Here is a 14,137-nt window from a genome sequence, read left to right as displayed (position 1 = left end):
TGCAATCAACCAGACATCATGACCTTGAATAGCAGTCCTAGTGTAAAACTGGATGGAAATTCTCTGCAGATGAACTTGTGATTATCTTCATTCAGCTACAGAGGTCACTGGAATATGTGCACCCTAACCTTCCCAAACAATTTCCAGAAATCAAGTGGATTTGTGCAAGTTGCAATATTAGTTGCTTGTTACTTATATATTGTGTTTTGTCATTGTTGCAAATTATTCTATATTGATGGTGGATACTATGCTTGGTCTCTGCTGATACTGCTTGTATGTTTTCACCTTTTCAACTGACAGATTTCAGGTAAATGGATGAGGCTTGAAAGACTAGACATGCTGAACATAAGCTAAGTATTATGGGAAAGCTGAAAGGCAAAGAAGGACCTTAGAATGTTTTGTATAGCCAATCTCTTTGCAGTTTTGTACCACTTTTCACTCCTTGACTGTGTTAATGTCTTAGTAACTTTCTTGAGTTTTGAGAAACTGTAAAAATATTAACTGCTTTGCTAGCAAACAGAAAGCCAGGTGATCACTTTTTGGCGAGAAATGTGGGAGAGACTGGCTGCCTTTTATTCAAACCTTTTCAGAAAGTTCAGTTTTCAGTTTAGTTTTAGTTCAGTTGGGTGTTTTGTTGCCTTTTGAGGGAAGCCACAAACATTTAAATGGAGCGTCCTATCTGCTAAGCCGCTGGACACTTTACAGGGAGCTCTGTCACCAGTAAGAAATCTTTCTAATCACTTTTTAAATAAGGACATACAGAGTAATCTTTACCTAAGGAACTGGGCCATCTGAAACTGAATGATGACTGCATGAACTCACCCAGGTTGTATAATTCTTTGTGTTCCTTATATTTGATGCTATTTATTATTATGCAAATCAATATAAATTTTAAGTAAAGGTTTAAACATAATTTCTCTGATTATTCATTACTACTGTAGCATAGCTGAGAGGCTAAGATTGATCATTCCTTGTCTAACTGTGGTCCCCTAAGGGCACAAAGGATGCTTTGTGAAGTTCTCTACTGGTGGTAAACTGGGTTGAAGAAGTGAAAATAAAAGACAGTCCCAGTTAGTGAGCAACAAGCCATAGAGAGCCCGAGGGCTGAATATGTAGTGTACAATAAGGACAGTGAGACAGGTAAGAGATTCCAGCTAACAGTTACGTAGCTGATTTTGACACTGATTCTTATATCCTAGTGCTCGGCGGTATGACCAAAATTTTCAAAATTATACCGGTTTCATGGTATGTGACGGTATTTTTTTCCCCATGTGTGAGTGGATGTTTAACCACATTTTCCACTGCAGTTTCTGCAGTAGACTGGCTAAGAATAACCTGTTCCACTGTCATGAGAATTGTACAAAAAAACATTTTAATGTGCACACAAGTATTACTACAGGTTTGCATGGCCCCATAAAGTGATAGTTTTCAAGGGGGTGGCACTAATGAAGAGAAGGAATCACATTGCATGACAGTTGCAGTCAAAATATAGAACCTTTTTATTGAACAAAGTTTGCAAACAACTTAAACTAAAATTTTGACAACATATTTTCAGCCATCCAAAGAGGCATTTAGACTTAGTAAAATATCCAGAAGTGCTTGTCAAAAGTTGTACTGCACTGAACATGTCTTAGAAAAGGAATAAATAGTAAATATTTTTGTAAACCAACTACACTTTCTGTTAATGTTAACAATCTCTGTCCACTGACACGTTAGCTATATGGATTGCAATGGCGTTGGTTATCTCGATCCACCGCTTGCTTTTTTTGTTGTAGGCAGTACCTTTGGCAAACACATCTGACTCGAGTGTCTGTTAGCTTTTTCAGTTTTACCTGAGGCCATGGAGGGTGCCAATCTTCGTTCCATACATTCATGGTACACCAAAGCATATGTGCGGCTAAAGTGGTGCAGCAAATTGCTTGTGTTGCCGCCTCCGGCAACAACTTTAGCTCGACGGCATTTGCAGTAAATAGTTGTTTGGTGTACATCCGACCTTTTAAAACCAAAATATCTCCAGACAACAGACACGGCTCCTTTTTTCGGCAGAAGTTCTTCTGTGTCATCATGTTCAATTTTATCATCTGCTACAGCTTCAGTTTTGGAAAGTTCTCTGTCTATTTTCATCGCTCAATACCTCACACTAACGCATGTATTCCGTTGCATGCGTGTTTAGTGGTGTTGCAGTGAAAAAGGTCCCCCCTTAAACAGTTTTCCGCTGCACCACATTCTAAATGTTGTTTAAGCCATTTAAACCAGTATTGTGGTATAAGAAAAATCCCTATCATAACAAAAAATAAAAAACGGTTTTCGGTATGAACCGGTACACCGCCCTGCACTACTATATCCCATTAAGAAAAGAATGTAAGAGGGTAGTTGGTACGATCCATGTTAAGGCTATATCACATTATGTGACATAAGCAGCGATTTTCAGTCATAATCTTTATTTACATGAGCCTAACAAGTCAGAGCAGTTGGCGGTGTGCTCCTGTGAAGCTGGTCACAACATTTGACAGAAACAGTGACTCACATTAACTAGTATGTGACTCTGACGCTTGATTTTGTCCTTAGTCATAAGGACAGGCTGTGTGTGCATGAGAGCTGACAACCAATGAGTGCTCATCGGAAGTACAAGTCAGAGAATGCAGCAGCAAGGAGTAAGGAAGGCAGTTGTTTTGGACCTCACAAACAGAAGAGAACCTTGTGGAGTGTAAAACATCAGATGTCAGACAGACAACAGAGTGGAAGAAAGAAAACACAAAGGGCTGGGAGTGGGGCTGAACTAGCCACTAGCTGTTAACCCTTTGTTCAGCATCTACTCCAGCAGGCAGCATGCTGTTGGCTGTCACAAAAAGGTGCGAACACGATTGCTAAATGTGACATGTGCAGCGATTTTCAGTCATTTAAACTGACATGGTCAGCAACTGCAGTTGGCAATCTGATATACCCCACAACTAGAGGTTGCATGATGTGACGTCGGCTTTTCATACATGTCACAAGTGATCTGATAACATCATAAGACACATCTGTTGTATCATGACTGTAATATGAAGACAAACTAGAAACAGTAGCAAGAGAGTTGTTAAGTTTGATATGATTGTATGGAATGTAGTTTTCTTCAAATTAAATCAATAAAATTAAAAAAAAAAAAAAAGTTGTTAGCTCACTTTGGTGGGACAATGAACACCCCAATCCTATTCAACATATCATGTGATGTCAGGACAGACTTTTCACAATAAACTAACATTCCACAGTGTGCAATTATTAGATCAATAATTATGGAGGCTGTTGGTTTTCATTAATCTGTATCAGTGCTCTGCTGTATAAAGTTTAAAGTATAAAGAGCTTGTGAGCACAACTAATAAGTGACTCGTTAGACAATAACTGTTATTTTTAAGTCGACAACTATGGGTTCTTGTTAAGAATGAGTCTGAATTACTGATAAACTGATCAGTGTCATCCGCTTTTCGAGCTCTAAATGTTACATCAAAGAATAAGGTGCCCATGGTATTCTTTCTGAAGTGTTTTAAAACACCACATTTTATCTAAAAATATTGATGGGCTCCCACTTAAACCCTGTGTCAATTTTGTTATTGATTTTTAATTTTGTGAAGCCACTGCATGCCATTTTATACTATTATTTTGATGGCAGACACCAGCATTTTGTGTGTTATTGTATGGCATCTATGCTTGTTACCAGTCATATGAATATTATGTTGTCACCCACCACCTATATAAGATGGTGGCATGCTGTTCAAGTTTGTAGGTATTTTGTACAAGTCTTTCACAAGTGAATTTGAGCTTAGGAGTTTCAGGGAAATACGTTTTTGGCGAGTTTCTTTGATTGACATTTAAGGCTTTAGTTGCTAGATTTTAATGATCTTTCGGCTTCAAACTTTGTTCTAGTTTCCTGACAACAACCCTCTTTTTCATCTACAGGTCACTGATGTATTCTTTGGATGGCCGTTTCACAGAGGCAGTACACCTCCTAGTATCCAGCTCCATGAAAAAAGAAAGACTGAGGTTTAATCTATAAGTTTACGGCCTGCAAAGTGTTAATGAAATGATTTCTGAAAATGAGTTCAAACATACATTGTGTATCCCATGTCCCTTATAACCACACACTAGTGAAGAAGGACCCTCCTAAGAAGACCTCATATTCAGTTTTGCATATAACGTGAACAAATGCTAAAAATTAATGTTGACCAATACTTTACTCCATGACTTTATATACTGATATCGATTTATTGTCTGGCCATGTCTGTAGAGGTGTTCTGTGTTACGTGTAAGGCAAAGAGTCACTCAAACACAATAAAATCGATAATTATATTATAAAGACACAGAGGGTGACATGAGATGGTGCGCTATCAGCCTTTATTTTTTAGATCTTCAATGAATGAATCATCCAAACCTGTTTTACAGAATAAACAAGTTGACTGTTCAGTATCAGACTGACCACCTCAAGTGTAACCCTGTGATCTTGCAGCTGAATTGATAGTTTAACAACTACATACTGTCTTGTGTTCTTAGTAATGCTACATAGACTAAATAAACAATTGTTGCAATACTAAAAAAATTATTTTTGAGCACCTTAATAAATATTTAAGAAGTTAGAACATTAAAACAAATTTGTGGAGGCAAACACTTAAATAAGCAATTTAGATGATAATTAACTAGATGGTAATGTTAATTTTTAATAAGGACATTGATTAAGGAGGGCATATCTTCACTACAATAAAATATGTCCCTTGGCATTTTTCCAAACTGAATAATTTGCAAGTATCAAAACAAGCTACTGTATTTAAACCAAATGACACACATGGGCCATAAATACAGCCCTGTGGTGGCTTTTGTCCTCACCAATGACAACATTTAACTGCAAAAATTCTGTAAATGTGCCAGTCAGCAATTTCACCTTCATCCTAAACTCCATTAAAGTTGAAATTTAGGCCCATGGTGGATACAGTCCAGGAATTTGACTGTTACACCCTTTGTATGGTTTAACCCTGAACAAATTTGGGATTTACTCGCAAAAACTTTAATATAATTTAAAATCTGAATAAAAGCCTTTATAATCGCCGTTATTACTTATTTTATATAAATAAAGTTGGTTTAATGCACTATTTATTAAGGGTTAAGAAAACATTTTTATATTAAACACCTACACAATACTTATAGTCGTAGTCAGTTAATTTGCAAATCATTTTGTGAAGATCTACTTCCCTAAAAAGGTTATTAAAATAAAGATAGACTGACAGAATAGTTTTGCTGTAAATAAATAACAACAAAAAGAACTGTTGGAAGAGTTTCATCACATAAAATGTATGCATACTATGACATGAAAAACATTCACTCCTCTTTTGTACTTACTGTCACGAGCACTGGACACCAGATTGGGGTGGGTGTAAGTCACTATGTGAAGGGGTCTTTATTTTGAAAAGCTCCACGTGTGCCTCGAGTTCCATTTGGCTGCTGTTCTTTGATTTGTGTCTGTTAGTTATCCTGGAGTTTGTGTTTTGACAGTAGTGTAATAAATAAGGACCTCCTTGTATTCTCTGTAGTCAGCTGCATTACTGATGACAGATAGACAGACACACAGACAGATAGATTGACAAATACAGCGACAGACAGTACGTTGTCTCAAGGGGAAATTTTGCTTGTTACAAATGCTACAGAAATATAGAATGTCTCCATTCTGTATGTATTGACCTGCAGCTGCATGACTTTTTGACAATCCAAGTGTATTTATAACTGTGTACAATTACAACATACATGTATACATGGTTTCTCAAAAAAGTGTACATATATAACTGTTAACTGTCAATTATGCAATATACAGTCCCTCCATAATGTTTGGAACACAGAAACATTTTTTCTTAATTCATCCTTCTGCTCCACAGTTTACAAATCAAACAATTCAGACGTGGCTACGCTGTACTTTGCAGACTTGAAGGGTCGCAAAATGTAGAAATGACAACGCTTTTCTACATGGTCCCCTCATTTCAGAGCACAATTATGTTTGGGACACAGCAATGGTAGTTCTGTTAAAGGTGTCATGTTTAGTACTTTGTTGTATATCCCTTGCATGCAATGATGGCTTTGAAGTCTGCAGTTCAGCACTGTACATTTAGTAACCTCTAATCATTATGGTTTGCAAATAAAAGATGCAATCAGTTACTGAAAAAGCAATTCCCTGCCTAGAGCACACATGTATTGTTTATCCTGTTGGTGTAACATTTGAACACGATGAACTTCTTCATGATGAATATTTCTTTAGTTCTCATTTACATTAGAAATGTACAGAAGAGACACAGCCAGTTTAAATCACAGACCGTAAAAACACGGTCATTTGAGTGGTATTGGCGAAAGGAAAGTGTGATAGACAGCACCATTTAGTCCTTAAGAAAAGCAATGTTTAATCCTTGAAATTCTGTCATGAAAAAATGAGGAATAAATGTCAGAGAACTAAACATGTGGTCTAGCACAGAAATCTGCAACAGAATACAAGCTTATTCCATTTGTACAGTCAGCGAAATATAAAGGAGGCCATCAGTGGATCAGCCAAGGAAGCGTCAACAGCTGATAGGAAGAAAAAAAACGTGCAGCTGTTCTCTTTATGAATTGCAGCAGCAGCAGCACCAGGTCTTGAAGGCAAAGCAACGGCCACAGTGTTGCTTTCGGCAATCTGCCAGGCACAGTTGTTCCCATTTATTAGGACAAATGCAAGCAACACATTTCTAAATCTTTACTAAAATGAACTGCTTTAGTCCTATAATAGGATCAATTGTTTATTTCAAACAAAAAGAATAGTATTCAATAAATTCAAAATGCCTTGTAAAGCACTTTGTGATAGCAAATCAAAGAATATGTCACAATTATCGAAATATAGATATACAAGAACACAGAGGGGCCAAGCAGAACACAACATGAAGTCAGTCAGAACACTGACGATGGATAATATTCAGTCCACAGTCCTGCCAGGAGACTTTTCTCCAAGATGCTTCCTGCTGCTTTCAGGTTGTTGAATAATTCGTAGCCACAAAGTGAGACTTCACATTAACAAATTAAGATCAAAACATTTCATGAAAGGGTATTTGTTGCAGGAGCCTTTCCTGTTGTCTCGTAGATTCCACATCTTTTACGTAATGGTGACGCTCGTTTTATACATCCCCACTAGCATTTGAGATCTTTCAACTTTAAGCTTAGTTTGAAATGAACATGAAATGTGGAAAAGCTGCATCATAATCAAAACATGTTGTTAGTCATGTCATTTTTATTTTATTATTTAACTTGCATGCAGAATAGAAAACCAGAAGCAGTTTGTCTTGCACTAGATCTTTTATTTTTTTTTTTCAAGGTAGAGCTTTCTGGGCTTACACTGTAATATCTGGAGCAATCTGACAGGTGTTACAGTGAGTTAGGAACAAGAATACGTCACAGTGATGAAAAATGACAGGAACACCACAGAAGCAAAGCACAAATCACGAGGCACAAGGCCGGATTGAAAATTACATCAAATGATTAATAAAAACTGATTTCTAAACAGGCAGAGCCTAATTGGCCACTGTTACAGTCCCTGCTTGCGTCACTCATGAACCAAGAAACAAATATGGCAATCGCATCATCATTCATTGATTATTGTAAAGGCTGATATGAATGACAATGAGACTGCATACTGAGGTGGCAGACCTGACCCGATGGCATCATTAATGTTGTATTACAGGATAAAACAGGTTTGGAAGATGGACAGATGAATGGATGTTACTGCGGAATATAAAGAGAAAGCCAGTTACGTTTGTAGAAGATACAAAGCTAGGTGAAAAAGCAGATAATGCAGAATCATATAAACTGTTACAGAGGGACATGGGCAGCACACAGGCTTGGAGAGGTTGGTGGCAAATGAAATTAAATTTAAAAGTAAATTTAAGGTATTGCACATAGGAGATAGAAATGTTCAATATAAATGAATACACAGTGGGAGGCCAGTACCCCATATGAGAAGGACTTGGGATTCATAGTGGACTCATCAACATCTCCATCCAAACTGTGTACAGGAGCCATTACAAAGGCATAGAATGTTAGGTTATATAGAATATTCCCATGTGTGGAGTCCAAGTCAAAGGAGGACATGCTTAAGGTATATACCTCAATGGTTAAGCGTTTCTGGAGAACTGTGTTCAGTTTTAATCTCCATTTTACAAAAAAGTGTGAAAGATAGTCCAGAGAAGAGAAATTAAGCTGATTCTAGGACTGAAGAGTATGAGTTAGGAGGAAAGGTTAAAGGAGTTATAACCTTTTCAATTTAATCAAATGAACAATAAGAGGTGACATGACCAAAGTGTTTAAAATTATGAAATGAATTCAGACAGTGGATCCTAGCTGCTACTTTAAAATAAATTCTGCAACAAGAACGTGGGAACAAGGTATTGTACATGTGCACATGGGAATAGGTTTATGGGCTCAAATAGTCTTTCTTCGCTGAACCATGGGTTGGTGCGGCCCTCTGATGCTTTCTCTTTTTTGCCCACTGCACACCATTAGAAGAACCTACTTCCTAATGACCTTCATTTCCGCCTCTCAAGACATTGCAGCCTAATGATGTCACTTCTAGTTCCAGTCCCACACGTTCCCTCCTCTTCCTGTTTCCTACATATAAATCCGCCATCTTAATTCTCCTACTCAGTTCTGTATTGAACTCAAGTCTGTGAAGACCTTTATTATTTTGAGCCAGGGGTAAAACTCCCCAAACCTTTATGGTTGTTTTCGAGTCTTTCGAGGTTGAAAACTTCTTAAGGGCAGATGTTGAGCAAATATTAGAAGGTTTTTCTTCACACAAAGAACTATCGACACAAAGACTAAATTACTAAGATATGTAGTAGAGAATAGGACTGTAGGGATCTTGAAATCTCGACTTGTGGTTATATCGAACAATCTTGGTGAATAGGATGAATGAGCTTGTTGGGCTGAATGGCCTGTTCTCATCATAAGTGTTTCAATGTGGAAACATCAGCTTGTTGTGAAATGTACCACATACATGTACATTTAGTCGAGTGACGTTAGAATGAGACAATGCTATAGTCATATCGCCAGCTAGATTTTACAACCATCAAGTAAAACAAGTCGATCATCGCTGATCAGAATTTGCTACTTTGTAATAAAACAATGCTCAATGTGTTCCCTTGTCTCTTAAACAATCACATCGCAATATGATTGGCTTGCAAGAACATCATGCATTTTTTTCCATCTAATCATTTCCAGTGAGTTTTAGCACAATTGATATTTAAACATCTTCTGAAAACAATAAGCATAGCTTAAAACATGCATGATAAAGATAGCTTCACAAGCCAAAGGCAAAGAAACATACTGTAGGTGTATTCTCACTTGTCTCTTCTTAATGTTAGAATCTCATTAATTATCAAGTTTAACAATCAAACATAGTAAAGGGAAAAAGGTAATACATTTGAGGCAAAAAGCCAGCACAAAAACAGATGTTACACCACCTCAGTCCAGATGTCTTCTTCACACCGCTATTTTTAATATGAATACTGAGCAACTGGTAAGTATACTACAGAGAAAAAAGAAGACAGTGCTCTCCCATTTGTAGCACTAACTGCACCGAACATTCAAATGGTTTGCAAATCCTTAGAAAAAAAGCAAACTAAAAAAGCATCAAGCTCACAATTCAACCTCAAACCTGTTGAATCCCAGTTTAGAGTTACGGGGACCAAAGCCTATATGTCAATGGCCACACTAAAATTCAGTACTTCTGGGCCAAGGCAGAGTCACTAACTGATAAATAACACTCCACAAACCAGACACTTTCCTGTTGGTCAGTAAAGATGTCATTAAAGCAACTTTATTCTTTATAGAGGAGAGAGAAGTAAATGTTATAAATAAAGTGACGCAAGTCAGGAGTCAGGCAATAAGAGACTCTGCCAGGACTTAGTCACTTTCTGGGCACAAAGCAATACAAGGAGAAGTTTCAAGGAACCTCCAGAATTACAGGAGGTGACAGAAAGGTCTGTTAATTTATCACCAGCCAGCCACTGTGTGTAATGGACAGCAAATCTGAGTTGGCTTAGCTCTGCAAGTGTGCCTGGTAGCCAAAACTGTAGAGATACCTGGGGTAGCTAGGTCAACCTCTAGGCCAGCTGGGCTCCAGCATTCTCTGTGGAAGGTCCTTCCAGGGTCAGATAAGCCCAAAGAGTGTTCAAAAAAGCTCTTTCAGACCCATCAAAGGATCAGTTGAGAGAAGAGATCTAATGGGAGAAGAAGCTGAGGCCAAAAGGGAGATTGAGCTGAAGGAGCAATCAGGAGAATAAGGTAAGAAAGCAGACCAACCACCCTACCAGGGAGACATGGGCCTCATTGTTAGACATTGGTTTATTGCTTTATTGACCTGCTCTTTTTTGCACCTTATTGCCTTTTTGTTACATTAAAACCCTTTCTTCAGTACAATATCTGGTCATGAGGTCATCTGAAGAGCACCCACTTGAGACAACATCTAATCAGGCAGATGATATTGATCCTCTGGCCAAACGCATTAAAAGAAGGTACTGTGTTTCCTTTTAATTTGGTTGGTCCCTCGTTTGGGTTTAATGTCGGTGATTTAAGCTCTGGCTACATACGACTGGATGGAAGGAAAGACAGGATCATGATATATGGCTTTTCAGAATATCATTTTTTTTATTTCAATTTGTAGAAATATTGTTATGCTTTATTGAGTATGTGAGGAAAACTGGGCAGTCTGTTTCTGTTTCATACAGTATCTTTGTAAGTCTGGATAGGCGTATTACCCATAGCTCTACAAGCAGTGGTGTTTCTGGACCGAATTTCAATGTAGCTTGAATTTCCGGATTTGTTTTGTTTGCTTAAGGGAGGAGTTGAGCTGTATCTTCAACCACAAAAATCAATCAGAATAACAAAATGTGACTTGAAGTTACAGTGTTGCCATCTGATTGATGGATACTTTGCTTCTCAAAGGGAAGGTCTCCAGTAGAGGTCAGCAAGAACCCACCTACAAAACTCAGCTATGCTTGGATTTCACATTAGCCCTCTCCTGCCAACAATCTCACGGCACAACATTTATCACGATGACAAAGATAAATCAACAGAGAAGCCTTTTTGTTGAATGTTTCTCATTTTTTTATTACTAGCACAAATAGGCCACCACCTTACTTAACTTAGCCTACTTAACACAAAGCGCCTCTTGAAGCCAAACATGACAAACACAATCCATCAGATAGACGGGCTGAAGCCCTCACTTCTGTCTACCAGCACAGAGGTTCCCCTTGAGATTTTTGGAGGCAAAACACATAGTTGTGATGGCTGTGTGTTGCCTTTTACTTTTTCTACATATACCCCACATATTGTGACTTCAGGTTTTCAGTAGATTTACACGTGTTAGGCACCACAGAGCACACTTTGATCCTGTCCACCTTCAGAATGAAGTTTGCATTTTGGTTTGTGAGAGCTTATGGAGACAATAACACAAAAAGGAATCACTCAATCCCAACAAAATTTAGTCATCAACTTAGAAAGTAAAATCTTACTTAGTTCTCATTATATTTACACATTTTAGGTCCCCCTGAAAACATTTTGCCTCTTTTTGAATGACTTCTTGTGCACTACGGCTACCATGATTGGTGAAGAAAGACAAGCCACAAGGGCACATAAAAGGTGGAAAGGACCAGGAGAATAATGTGGTCAGAAAGGTTAGTGAAAGTCAGTGCCGGGAGGTGAAAATGCACTGGCGATGAAACAAAAGCACGAAGCTGAATTCAAGGTCAAGAAACTCATCAGGTGTTCAGGACGCCTAGTTTACATTAGCAAGCTGAAGTGACTCAAATCTGATGTTTTTAGGGCTGTGTGGACAGAGAAACCTGATTTGAGTCACTTTCATATGTGGTCCTAGATTGGACACGTATCTTATCTGTGGCCACGCGACATGAATGAGAACGGTCAGATTGTGATTCAGGTTTGTTTTTTGTTTTGCCTATATGCATTGGTTGCAAAACAACAATGAAGGAGAGCTACAGCTGTGACAACAGTCTGGGCCCCACCATTACTGGCTCCTTTCCCGTACCCACACACCTTTTGGTTCAACAGTGCCAACAATGTTTGCCATCCTCCAGGGCAAAATGCAATGCATACACCAGCTACTAGCGTGGTGATTTTGTTGGTTTTAATACCACTAGTCGTCTCATAAATATGATGTTTTTTGTTATTGGTGAAGCAGATAACTCGTGTACGGATGTATCGATGTGCAGATACAGATGTGTTCACATTGTTATGAATGCAAACCATCAAAACTCAGAATTGAACATTGAGGCTTGTAATGTTAACATGGCCTGCAATTCAGTAGCAAAGACTTTTATTGCAAATCGGTGATCTTGGATGTCACTACTGTATATAAGACGGCTTTTATACTGTCATGTGTGTAATGAAATGTCTCATAACTTCCAATGCTACAGCAATAGCAACCAATCATTGTATGTTGATAACAAAACTACAATGTGCTTGTGCCCAAAATTACATCAAGGTAAACAATGAAACATTATGAAAATAAAACTGACTTTGTTAAATACAAATCTCAGGAAGAACATAATAATGAAACTGAAATCTACAGAATTCAAAACATCCCAATATCACCTTCAAGACAAAAAAATGCATTTGCTGAAAATTCCACTTTCAAGGTGGCACAATACCATAACACACACACAAGCAAGAGTCTTAAAAGACGACCCATTTGTGATATTTAAACACTGCTCCTTTAGTCAAACCATCTGTCAGTTTAGCACTGAATACTCTGTCACACCATCATAGGTTGGCTTACCACAATTCTCATTTCAATGGCCTTCCCGCCTGAAGCATTAAGAGATCATGACAGATTGAAATTGCCACTGCCAGAGTCCTGACTTGGATCAGATACAAGATACCCATCATCCCTCAACTGGCTCGACTACACTGGCTTCCTGCCTGAAATGGAATTACCTTCAGACCCTCGCTACTGATTTCCAAAGTGGTAAATTCCAACATCTTTTCTTACTTGTTGTCACTGTTTAGTCTTATGAGCTAGGCAGACGCCCAAGAATATATGAAGCTGGCCTCCTCTATGCTCCAAAGACTCATTACTCAGCTCTTACTGTCTGGAGCTCTCTGCCATGATGCTCTGACACTATTAGTCTGAAAGCCCATCTTTACGTACCAGTACTGTAGATCAGCTATGCAGTGTTTAATTAACATGTACTGTATGTACCTATTCAACCGAAGCCGACATGGCTTTTGTAACTTATTTTCTATCCACTCCTCCATATTTTCAGTTCATTATTTCCGTTGTACACTAAGTTTTTATTTTCCTGTATTAGACAACCTTTATTGCTCTTAATTGTAGTAACATTCTGAAATCCACAAACTTTATTATATGGATGCTTTAAATTTAGACTGCATGATTTATAAAGGTTATTATAAAATACTAATTGGCTCAGCAGTTCATGTAGAAATCGGATCAATGAGCAATTAACTTGTTTCCATCGCATATGCCTGAAAAACACACAGTCCAGTATTTCTTGAAATAAGAGCAAGACTGCAGTCCTAGGCACAACCAGACTCAGGGTTTCCCCTGGAAAAAATTTCACTTAGTGGGTGGCACCTGTGGGTAGGGGTCCCTCTAATTGAGGTGTCACTGATTAATCCATATATACATATAATGCAAAGCTCACTCACTCACTCAACAAAAACACTACAGTAATCCCTCCTCCATCGCAGGGGTTGCGTTCCAGAGCCACCCGCGAAATAAGAAAATCCGCGAAGTAGAAACCATATGTTTATATGGTTATTTTTATATTGTCATGCTTGGGTCACAGATTTGCGCAGAAACACAGGAGGTTGTAGAGAGACAGGAACGTTATTCAAACACTGCAAACAAACATTTGTCTCTTTTTCAAAAGTTTAAACTGTGCTCCATGACAAGACAGAGATGACAGTTCTGTCTCACAATTAAAAGAATGCAAACATATCTTCCTCTTCAAAGGAGTGCGTGTCAGGAGCACAGAATGTCAGAAAGACAGAGGAAAGCAAACAAATCAATAGGTCTGTTTGGCTTGTAAGTATGCGAAGCACCGCGGCACAAAGCTATTGA

At 38.2% G+C, this 14,137-nt stretch overlaps 1 protein-coding gene across 6 annotated transcripts in view; it reads right to left on the bottom strand.

Moving 5' to 3' along the window:
* Window positions 1-14,137, bottom strand: part of dennd5b (DENN/MADD domain containing 5B) — a 323,422-nt gene that overhangs the window by 109,236 nt on the left and 200,049 nt on the right. The window lies entirely within an intron of this gene.

Source organism: Erpetoichthys calabaricus, chromosome 1 (genome assembly GCF_900747795.2).
Source record: "Erpetoichthys calabaricus chromosome 1, fErpCal1.3, whole genome shotgun sequence".
NCBI lineage: Eukaryota > Metazoa > Chordata > Cladistia > Polypteriformes > Polypteridae > Erpetoichthys > Erpetoichthys calabaricus.
This window is presented reverse-complemented; position numbering and strand designations above follow the sequence as displayed.